Source organism: Lucilia sericata, unplaced genomic scaffold (assembly GCF_015586225.1).
Source record: "Lucilia sericata isolate MDLA Ls3-8-SP2 unplaced genomic scaffold, ASM1558622v1 Contig000321F_arrow, whole genome shotgun sequence".
Classification (NCBI taxonomy): Eukaryota; Metazoa; Arthropoda; class Insecta; order Diptera; family Calliphoridae; genus Lucilia; species Lucilia sericata.
The window spans coordinates 362,270-374,773 of NW_023994344.1; positions in this window are offsets into that span (position 1 = coordinate 362,270).

Here is a 12,504-nt window from a genome sequence, read left to right on the forward strand (position 1 = left end):
TTTTAACGTGAGCGTGTTTTACACAGACAGACGGACATAGCTAAATCGACTCAGAATTTCATAAGGATCAAGAATATATATACTTTGTTGGGTCTCAGATTAATATTTCTTGGTGTTACACACGGAATGACAAAGTTATATATACCATCTATCACCACTGATGGTGGTGGAGGGTATAAAAAACTCTATATGATATTGAATGGATGATACACACATTTTTATGTTCACTTTTTGAATAACTGCTATAACACCAAATTTCTAGACTAAATATAAAAAAACATGAACAGATTTTCAAGAAATTTGGCAACATACAGTGTTTGAGGAAGAGAATGTTTAATAACCAAATCCGAATAAATACACCTATAGCACTAATTTCGGGCCTGTTGTGATCTTAATGAAAGGCAATGAATTTTTTCCGTCCACTCTTTGTTACATTTATAATGCTAAAGATCGAGATATATAATTCTCATAGTATATGAGAATTATTATTTAGTTAAATTTTTAATCAAAAATTTATTTTTATATGAAAACTCTAAAATGTTTGTTGGTCCTTAACTAACTTTACGATTAGGTAAAATAAATAAAAAATGAATAAAAATCTGTATTCAATTTAATTTATTATCAAACATCGATTTTCATCTAAAGCGTTTTCTACCGGAAAACTGTTTTTATTTATAAACCTGTAATCTGCTGTATATTCTCAGAAAATAACTATTTTAAAACAGAATCTTTATTAGATCTGAAATGAATGTCTACGATGCCACATTTATTTACAGAATAAAAACTACTGAACAAAAACCGCTTCTAAAATAGGGAAAATAATATATTCATATTACATTTTCACTTAAATTCGAATTTTAAATCGGCTGTGGTTCCTTCCTTTAACACCTAAATCTATCTAGAAAATCATTCATATCTCCCCTTAAAATTTCTATTTATTAACTCTTTAAAAAAATAACTTTAAATAACTCTCAATTTGAGAAAACAATAAAGATCCGTAATCACTCATATTTTCCATACAAATCGAGTTTTATATCAAAAATAAAAAATTTAAATTTATTGTTAATCGAGATAGTAATAAAAATCTATGATCAGGTAAATATGCCATCAAAAAATTATCTTGATATAAATTCGGTTGCCATTTTTCAAATGCAGCTCAAATCTGAAAAACCGTGAAGATATGTATTCGAGTACTCATTAGAGTGTCCGAAAGACAGCACTTTTGCAAATCTTATTTAGGTAGACCTCTCAAAGCATAGACCTAGAAAGAATTGTTCATATAAAATTTTGATAAATTGATCTTTCGATATCTTTTTATACTTTTAGAAACTTCTGCACAACTTTTTCTGTATGTAGCGCCGTATTTATTCTAAGCTTTTCAAATTAAATAATAATTTTGAATAGCTCCAGCAAACATTTTCCATTTACGATTTAAAAATTCCGATTTTTTTTTTTAATTAGAGGAAGACGTGGATATTTTAATAAGTAAAATTATTTGGGTATCTGCTTTGTACATCTAACGATGTCAAAATTCAGTCAAAACTTTAGTGTGGATGCATAAAAGCTAATGAATAAAATAATATGTTTAAACATACTTTTGTATAAATGGATGTATTTTTGATAAACAATGATGAGACAAAAACGGTGGTTTTACTCTTTAATGAACTACTCAAAATTGTTTGTCAAATTTAAAGTTGTTTTGTTTTCTCTGTCAATAGAAAGAAAATCGCTTGAAATTTTGTACGGTACGTATTTTTGTAGTCAATAAAACGCCCCGAAGCCTTTTGTTTCTATACACCAGGGGTACTACAATTCAAAGTACAGTGTGACCGATTTTAAACTGAACAGTTCTTTAAATCAACTGCACATGGGAAAAATAAAACAACTAATTTGAAAGTGTCCTTAGTTCCCTACCAGTGATTGAGAATGCTGAATTCAGTATTTCTCAAAAAAATTTCCTAAATGTTTCTAAAAATTAGTCAAAATTTCCTAATTAAAGCTAATTTCTATTTGTAATTTTTTAAGGGACATTTTTGTCCAGAAACTGACTTTAAGTATTCAACAAAATACAGACAAATATAATAACTATTTTACCGTTATAAGCTAAATTTTGACATCTATTAAAAAAGTTTAGTCATTACAGACAGAATAATATTCTCTTTATTTTAGAAGAAACCCGGGCAACGCCGGGTACGCGCAGCTAGTTAAATATAAAAATTGGGGAAGCTATTAGATCTAGAATTCTCAATTTTTGCACAAAGAACTTTGGCATTCGTGTGAACATGGGAGGTGCCATACCCCTTTTTCGGAGTATCAATAGGGGGTGTGAATTAAAACAAAAATTCGTATAACTGGGAAACTAATAGAGCTAGAATCTTCAAAATTGTGTAGTAAAACACACTGGGTGTAGCTAGTATATAACATAGCAAAACACAATGAAAACGACAATAAATGCTTCCCGTTGTGGTTTTATTTGGTTTGTCTTGTGTATCTATCTATCTATCTATCTATCTATCTATCTATCTATCTATCTATCTATCTATCTATCTATCTATCTATCTATCTATCTATCTATCTATCTATCTATCTATCTATCTATCTATCTATCTATCTATCTATCTATCTATCTATCTATCTATCTATCTATCTATCTATCTATCTATCTATCTATCTATCTATCTATCTATCTATCTATCTATCTATCTATCTATCTATCTATCTATCTATCTATCTATCTATCTATCTATCTATCTATCTATCTATCTATCTATCTATCTATCTATCTATCTATCTATCTATCTATCTATATATCTATCTATCTATCTATCTATCTATCTATCTATCTATCTATCTATCTATCTATCTATCTATCTATCTATCTATCTATCTATCTGTCTATCTATCTATCTATCTATCTATCTATCTATCTATCTATCTATCTATCTATCTATCTATCTATCTATTTATCTATCTATCTATTTATCTATATTAGAGTGATTCAAGCTTGTATGAAGAAAAAAAAATTTTGTCTGACAGGCCGTCTCCCACTAGAATTGTTCTATGGGTTGTAAAACTATGTCATACAAAAATTTAGGCTGATTGGATAACGTTAACAGGTGTATTTAGTACTAATTTTGAACTTTATTGTAAAGGAATCGTAATGTGCACAGAGTAAGCATTTCGGAAAGATATAAAACACAAAAATTGCTTGAAAACTTTAAAAGTTATTGCAAATTCCCCAGGCCATTAACGTGTCTCACTGCACATAAATTCGAAATGTGACAAAAAAATTTACTTTTTTTTGGGACATATTCCAAAAAAATAATTTTGTTACTCAAAATATATCTATAATTACTCGAATATTAGTTTTTGGCCTTATAAGATAACGCTAACTCGTTTTAAAAAGTTTGATTTTTTTCAACGGCCGTTTCAAATCTCCAATTCAGTTTTTTTGAAACTTTGTTAAACAAATTTCAAAATTTTTAGGAGATCTCTAAAAATATTAGATCAATATTTCTTACAGTTTAGCTGTACCTGCGATTTTAACTCGGCGGATTTCGGGAAAATCGCATTTGTTTGTAAGATTTTAGAGAAAACGTATTAATTCCTTACTGTTGCACATTTTACATAAAGTATTATCAGAGTATTATAGTCCAGATAATATAAAATATATATATGAAGTTTTATTAAAATCGGACATTCTTAACCCATAAACTGTGGAGTTCAAAAGTCAAATTTTGCAATATTTGGGAATTTTTAGTGTACCATATCGAAATAATATTTACTTGTCGGAAATATTTACCAAAAATGACTGGAACTTATCGTATATAGTCCGATATTTAAAATAGAGTGAATAAAAGGTAGATTAACCCTTTAAGGCACCTGGGAATAATTTAACACCATAGTTCAAAAATTCGAAAAAACACAATCTCTTTGAATAATGCTATATATAATTAGAGGAATAACAGAAATAAAACAAAACATTTTATATTAAGTATCAATAATTATACTTTAACCCTTTTTGACTGTGGAGTAAACTTGAGGTGCACATTTTTAAAAGAAAAATTTTGTTTTTAAAACTTATAATTTACATAATCCTTTTTTACGGCCGATTTCCAATGTAATATGTCTAAAAATACAAACATTATATGGTCAAAAAGGGTTAATTCATAAGTTTTTATACTTAATAATAATTTCTGTTATTCCTTTAATTATAAAGAGCATTATTCAAATAGAAGGTGTTTTTTCGAATTTTTTAACTTTGGTGTTAAATTGTTCCCAAGTGCCTTAAAGGGTTAATCTACCTTTTTCACTCTATTTAAAATATCGGACTATATAAGATAAATTCCATTCATTTTTGGTAAAGATGGCCGACAAATAAATATTATTTCGATATGGTACACTAAGAATTCCCAAATATTGCGAAATTTGACCTTTGAACTCTACGGTTAATGGGTTAAGAATGTCCGATTTTAATAAAACTTCGGATATATATTTTGTATTTTCTAGACTATAATACTCTAATAATACTTTATTTAAAATATGCATCAGTAAAGAATTAATACGTATTCTATAAAATATTACAAAAAAATGCGATTTTCCCGAAATCTGCCGAGTTCAAATCACAGGTACAGCTAAACTGTAAGAAATATTGTTCTAATTTTTTTATTGTTAATAGCCTTATCTATTGACCATAAATCCCCATGGGGATACCGGCAAAATTCGCAACTTCGTTTTTTGGATCACTCTAATCTATATATATAAAAATTAATGTGTGTTTGTATGTATGTATATATGTATGTTTGTTTGGACTTTATAGACGGCAAAACGGCTGAACCGATTTTCTTGAAATATTCACAGTGTCTTCCTGTATGTCTGGAAGGAACTATAGGCTACTTTTGATTTCGAAATTTCAAGTAGGAGGGATGCCACGCCCACATACACACTTAGTATTAAAATTCGCATATCTCAGAAAGTACAACAGCTAGAGTCTTAAAATTTTGTATGGACATCTTTGACATCCAAAAGATTATTTTCGGACAAAATGGGCGGGATGGCTATAGTGGGCGTGGCACCTTCCATATGAAGAAAATATTAAATAAGTATATCTCAGAAAATATAACAGATAGAGTCCCCAAATTTTGTCGGAACCACTTAAGTGTCAATATTAAGTAGGGGCGTGGCACCTCCCATATGCATTAAATACAAAAACTCGCTTATCTGGGAAACTATTAGAGTTAAAATCGTAAAATTTTGCACGAAGAACCTTAACATCCATGTAAACATTTTGGGTAATAAATTGGCGGACTACACAGAAATAATATCGTAAGTAATATTAACGAAAAATTTTAGTAAACCCTTAACGAAAAAAATAGTTAATTCTACAGGTTTTTTATTCAATTCTACAGAAATTTTGTTCATATAAACGAATTTTCTTCATATTTAGTAATTTATTTTTGTTAAAAAATCTAGTCAATTTAATCTCTTAGTTTGAATAAATTTCTTTATATTTACATCCAAGATTTTGTTTAATCAACAGAAATTTAGTTAAAACAGTGGTAAAATAGTAAAATCGCAATTATTCAAATCTACATCTAAAATAGTTAATTTTACTCCCTTGAAGGTGGTTAATTTGAAGAATATATCGTTGATATGAATAAAATTTTGAAGAATTTTCTTCATTTCTTGCAATAAAACAGAAAAAAAATAAAATACAAAGAAAAAGGAATAATGAAATAGGGCTGTAGCTTTGAAGAAATTTCGTTAATTTTAACTAAATCACTTTGTTAAAATTGAATTTCTTCAATATAACTAAAGGTATGTATAAATATAAAATGGCCTGTAGAATTGAAGAAATTTCGTTAAATTTAACTATTTTATTTTATTAAAATTGAATAAAGACACGTAGAACTGAAGAAATTTCGCAATATACAAGAAAAAATTAAACAGAACAGTTGAAAATGTGTGACGAAAACTAGTTTATATTATTTCAAATTGTAGTACCCTTTAAAGTGTTTGTGTTATCAAATAATTATTTTAAAATAAGATTAAAAGTTATATTTATAAATATAAACGAACATATAAATATTGTGCTTATATAAATAATAATTTTAAATTTTTTTATACCCACCATCAAAAAAGATGGGTGGTATATTGATTTTGTCATTCCGTTTGTAACACATCGAAATATTGGTCATAGACCCACAAAAGTATATATATTCTGGTTCCTCATTAAATTCTAAGACGATCTAGCCATGTCTGTCCGTCTGTCTGTCTGTCTGTCTGTTGAAAGCACGATAGAGTCCAATTGGAAAGAGCTAGATGGTTGAAATTTCACATAAAAAATTCTTATAGGTAACGTTTGTTTGGTATTGGAAATGGGCAACATCGGTCCACGTTTTCGGATAGCCCCCATACAAGGAGGCCCTCGAAAACAAGCTTTAACAGCCATAACTTGTTTAAAAATACGAATATAAACATTTTATGAGGATCGGTCCATAATCGACCCTACCCCCCATATAAGGTTCCCTTCAGAAAATGACTTTAACGCTCATTACTGGCTTAAAAATACTAGTATATAGATGAAATTTGACATAAGTAAGTTTCATACGAGTCAAAATCTATCTAAAAAATTTTATGAGGATCGGTCCATGATTGACCCTACCCCCCATATAAGGTCCCCTTCAGAAAATGACTGCAACGCTCATTAATGGTTTAAAAATACGAGTGTAGCGATGAAATTCGACACAAATAAATTTAATACGAACCAAATTCTGTCTACCAAATTTTATGAGGATCGACCCATAATTGACCCTATCCCCCTATATAAGGTCCCCTTCAGAAAATTACTTTAACGCTTATAACTGTCCTAAATATACGAGTATATAGATGAAATTCGACGTAAGTAAGTTTCATTCGAGTCAAACGAGGTTTGATGGTGGGTATATAAGATTCGGCATAGCCGAATATAACACTCTTACTTGTTTAATATGAAGTGTTTTATATGTAAAAAGATATTCTCTTCAGATGAAAATTTAATTGTGCATTTAAAAATATACCATTCACTTTCCTCGCATGGATCCTTCTAAAGTTGTCAAGAATCGTTCTCTCAACTATTTAGTAATATTCACAATTTTAAGCGACATTTAAAAACAAAACATCTACAAGATTTTAATAATTACACAATTAAAACAAATTTTGGTTTAAAAACATCATTTCAAAGTGGCAGAAGAGTATCTGTATTTAAAGATAATAGAAGTGATTCTGACCAACTTTTCAGTGGAACTTCTAATAATATAACAAGTTTCTCAAAAGATTTATTTTTTGCAGATGCTGCAAATTTTAGTGTATCGCTTCATAATAATAACAATTTTACTAAAAAAAATGTAGAAGATGTACAAAAATTAGTTACAAATACAATATTAGGACCAGTTGCCACGTATTTATCATGTGTTACTTCTCACATTTCTAATTTAGAAGCTAAAGCTCATTTAGAAAACTTTATTGGTTACATCTCTGATCCATTTGCTGTTTGTAAGACAGATTACACTATGCGACAAAAATAAATACCTGGGAAGTGATACTATTTTTCTGAAAGGTGGATCCGAGTAGAACAAGAATACGTTTTTGAAGTTTGTCAAACACCTCCAAAATCTTGAGTTACGGATATGAGTCAGTAACTTAGTTGAATCTGAACCGATTTTAAGTTTCTCCAAGGATTTAGAAAGCAAAAGCTGAGGCCTTTATAATGTCATATATAAGGTTTAAGTAACCTGGAGAGATGTATGCGAGTTTCACCAGCAAAAATATTTTTAATTTTAGTTTGACGTCCAAGTTTGAAGATGTTTTATGAGAGTATTTTATATAGGAACCGTACCATTTATTATTTATTATTTATTTATTATTACTGATTAGAAAACCATGTTTATTCATGAGTAAAACGCAACTTTGTTTTTAAAAATCTGTTAGCAATTGACGACGTTATTTATATTTTTCTTAATACAAAATTGTTCAAAAAATGATTTCTGAAGGATACTTTATATGGGTGATAGGGTTAAATTTGGGCCGATCCTTGAAAAATTTGGTGGAAGGATTTATGTTTATATAAAAGTTATTTATTCGGAATATCATCGCGATATTAATATTAAGAGGAGAATTATGGAATTCAAGTCATTTTCTGAAGGAGGGTTTGTATGGGGACTAGGGTCAAATAAGACCGTATTGTCTAAAGAATCAGTAGTATCACTAAAGATTACAGCAAACTCATTTATACCAATTTTTGTATTGATTGGACCTTATTTGACCCTAATCCCCATACAAATCCTCCTTAAGCAAACGACTTCAATTCCATAATTCTCTTAATTACATCAATATCACTATGAAATTCACCATAAATAATTTTTATATAAATCTAAATCCTTCCACCAAATTGTATGAGGATCGGACCTTGCTGATGAAACTCACACATATCTCTCCAAGTTCCTTAAATGTTATATATGACATTATAAAGGCCTCAGCCTCCGTGGAGAAACTTAAAATCGGTTCAGATTTAACTATGTTACTGACTTATAAGTTCTTAAAGGTAAGAAAAACCGGTTTTTACCGGTAACTCAAGATTCTGGAGGTGTTTGGCAAATTTCAAAAACATATTCTTGTTCTACTCGGATCCACCTTTCAGAAAAATAGTATCACTTCCCAGGTATTAAAATTTTCATTTATTTTGTCTCACTGTGTTATTTAATGAATAAGTGGCTAAAAAATAATTGTTTTATGGAAGATTGTGTTCAATTTTCTATTGACGAATCTGTTAAGCCTATAATACACAACGGTGATGCTGTTTATGATGCCGTAAACACTAACGGCTGTATTTATAAAAACTTATTTTAGGTTTATTAAACAATCTTAGGCAAAATTCAGGAAAATCGTATTTATAAACGTGAAATAGCTTAAAACACCTTCAATAAACCATTGACAATTAGAAGAATTTTATTGTAGGCTCGACCCTTCTTTAAGCCAACAATTAGTTGATTTTTAACAATTTTTTTCTCAGATAAAGATTTTTCCGGTAATTTTAGGTTGATTGCGAAAAGTAATTATGGTTTCTTTTAAAATAAAATCTAAAAATTCTAATTTTAACGTTTACAAATTTGTAAATAAAATCCCAGAAAATTTTTAAACGATTATATTTTGAGGAAAAAACTCAAATCTAGGCATTATTGGATTAATGCATGAATATTTGACAATATTCCAATTGTCCAGCACTATTTTTAGGCAATTTGGAAATGCCCGTCTGTCAACCAAATGATGGACAAAATCATTTGATTTGGCTTTTTTTTTTTTTTTTTTTTTTTTTTTGTAATTTAATTTTAATTTAATTTATTTTCAAAATAAACCTAGCCTGTTGGCCATAATCGGTTACAAATTTCTACTTAAAAGCTTTTTCAAAGTTTGTTGGTTAAATATAATGCCATAAAGTAATTAACCATGTAAATTATATTGATTAGTGTTATACTAATGCAAAATATATTCGCCGGCATTAAAATTAGTCAAATATCAAAGAAATTTATCAATATTTGCAAATATTTATAAAAAATTACAAGGAAAATAAGTGAAAATAAGAAAATGTGTCATAGTGATGTATATTTTGTCGCAAAATATCCGTTATTCGGATACTTTTAATAATAATTTGAAATTATATGTTATATTTATACATCTGAACTAAATAGACATTTATTAAAGCCATATATATATTTATTTTTCTTAAAAGTTTGTTTTTATTGTCAAAAATCTATTATAAACAAAAATATGATATTAAGAAAACCGAATCAACGAATACTTTATCCTAATTGTACGCAACACTAACACATAAAATGACAGCCATATTGTACAGTGCTGCCAACTTAAACATAAATCAGCACAATAGTTAATATACGTTTATTATTTGTTTATGAATATCCCAATTTTATTAATGGTTTTTAAGACTAAAGTGTGCTTTAACTATTGAGTGCATTAAAAGCAAACTAAGATTTTTTTATAAATACAAGCGTAAGGGAATACTTTTGCCCATTCAGTTTCAATTCAAAAATGGAAATGGAAATGAGTCCTCTCTTAAATACCTTATTAATCAAATTAATGAAATGGAAAATGAGGGAATAATTTTAAACACAGATTAATATTAGGAGATAATTTAGGATTAAATTCTCTTTTAGGATTTAGCAAATCATTCTCGAGTTCATATTTTAGTCGTTTTTGTAAAACTTCTAAGCAGCTGTCTCACAAAATGATAAAAGAAGATTAAAAAAATTTGCGTAATATTGAAAATTTTGAACATGACATCAGAAAGAAAGAAACTGGTATAAAAGAAGATTCACCAGATTCATTGCATCATTTCACGTAGTTCATAACTATGCGATTGATATGATGCATGACTTATTTGAAAGTATATGTCATTATGACATTTGCCAGATAATAAAGTATTATATTCAAAAAATTTAAATATTCTCTTTAGAAATGCTAAATTTACGGAAACAAACCTTTAATTATGGACAACTAGAAATAGAAAACTTTTCAAAACCAATTCTTGAGACATATTTAAATCAAAACCGCTTAAAAATGACAGCAAGTGAAATGAAAGGCTTTATTCGACTTTTCCCATTAATAATAGGAGATTTGATAGCTGAAGATGATAAAGTTTGGTATTTTTTTAAAATTTTGTTAAAAATTATTGAGTTACTACTTAAAAGTTGTTTATCTACAGACAATGAAAAATATGTTGCTCTGTTTTCAGACAATTTGAAGCCAAAACATCATTTACTAATTCACTATCCAACTATAATAGAAAATTCTGGTCCACCAAAATATTTTTGGTGTTTTAGATTTGAGGGCAAGCATAAGGAAGTCAAGACTTATGCTAATGTTAGGACATCAAGAAATAATATTTTGTTAACTTTAGGTAAAAAATATCAATTTAAATTTTCTCATCTGCTTATGACACCCGATAAAAATGAAATAATATTCGAAGAATCCCATAAGTTAAATAGTAAGAATGCGAATATAATATTTGAAAAACTAAAATTAAAGCCCCAAAAATACATCAAATAATATATAAGGGAACAAAATTTAAAGAAGGTAATATTTTAACGAAGTTTTCCAAAAGTCAAAGTGTTTTTGAATTAAAAGAAATATTTGTTTTACCAGAATCTTCGGAAGTAATATTACTGCTTAATGAACTGTTAGTCGAATCCTAAGCTGAAACAAGGTGGCATAGTCCAAATGAGACCTTATTCCAATAAAAGTCTGGATGCAAACAAACGAATTTTAAATCTAGGTAAGAGAATTTTTTCGTCTAATAGCCTATTTACACTGCAAAGAAATCTAGTACTTTTGAGCCAATTCTAGTTGATTGTCCCATAAAAACAAAATCTATTTCGAAAGTAGATTTTCGCAACATCTACTCTACTTTTTAGTGATGCAACTCTGTTTTTCATAAATAATACTGCTGCACAAGAAAAAAGACAATAAGACAAAACAAAAAAAAAATCAAAATGTCAACAATATAATAAATTGAAAAATATCAAACACAATTTGGAAAAATACTTATTAAAAACATTAAATCTACCTAAAAATATTAAGTGTATAATACTAGATTTTGATGCAGTGTTAATGTGGTATAAGAAAATTTACCTTACAAAAGTATATTTTTAGATGTCCCAGAAGAAAACATAGAAGACAGTATTGAAGCACTGCTTACGGACAACTGCACTTGGGCCGAAGTTGAAAGCCATTGGAGTGACACAAAAAATTATCGACTACACGATGTGGCACATGCGAAATGTACTTCTGACATATTAAATAAATGGTCACGGTATAAAAAGCCATTGGGTTATAAATTGGTAAGTTATTCATTAAATTAAATCCAAAAGCAGAGTGTTTTCATGAAAATTTCGAAACTTTCTGCTTAAAAATTGACTCCGTGTTTGCATAAAGGACCAATCTTGTAAACATTTATTCCAAAATATGAAACAAATGGATAACATAAGTGAAAGAAAGTGTTTAAATATTTTAATCGAAAATAACTTTAAAAATTATTTTACTATTATTTGTTTTCAAAACGTTTAATGTTTCAAATGGGAAAAAAATGTACTAGATTTACCATACGAGACAACGAAGCTTTTTTATTGATGGAAACACAGTAGCCGCTTCACAGTGGTATAGGAAAAAAAAAAGAGGGAAATAATTCGGTAACTTCTAAACGGTTAATCCGATTTTAATGAAATTTGGTATGCACAAAGAGGAGGTGTTGTCGAGTTTAGGTTTTGAATTTGGACCTTATAGGCCAACCAGGGGCCCGGCGGGGGGTCCTCAAATTAGGACACCTCGGCTATGTTAAATTTTTAAAACGATCCTATTTCTTCATTTGAGTTCCGATTTAAAAAAAATTTCGTATATAGAATCTCCTCATCGAGCACTATAAAAAATGTCGTCGTAGCAGTAAATTATCTCTTA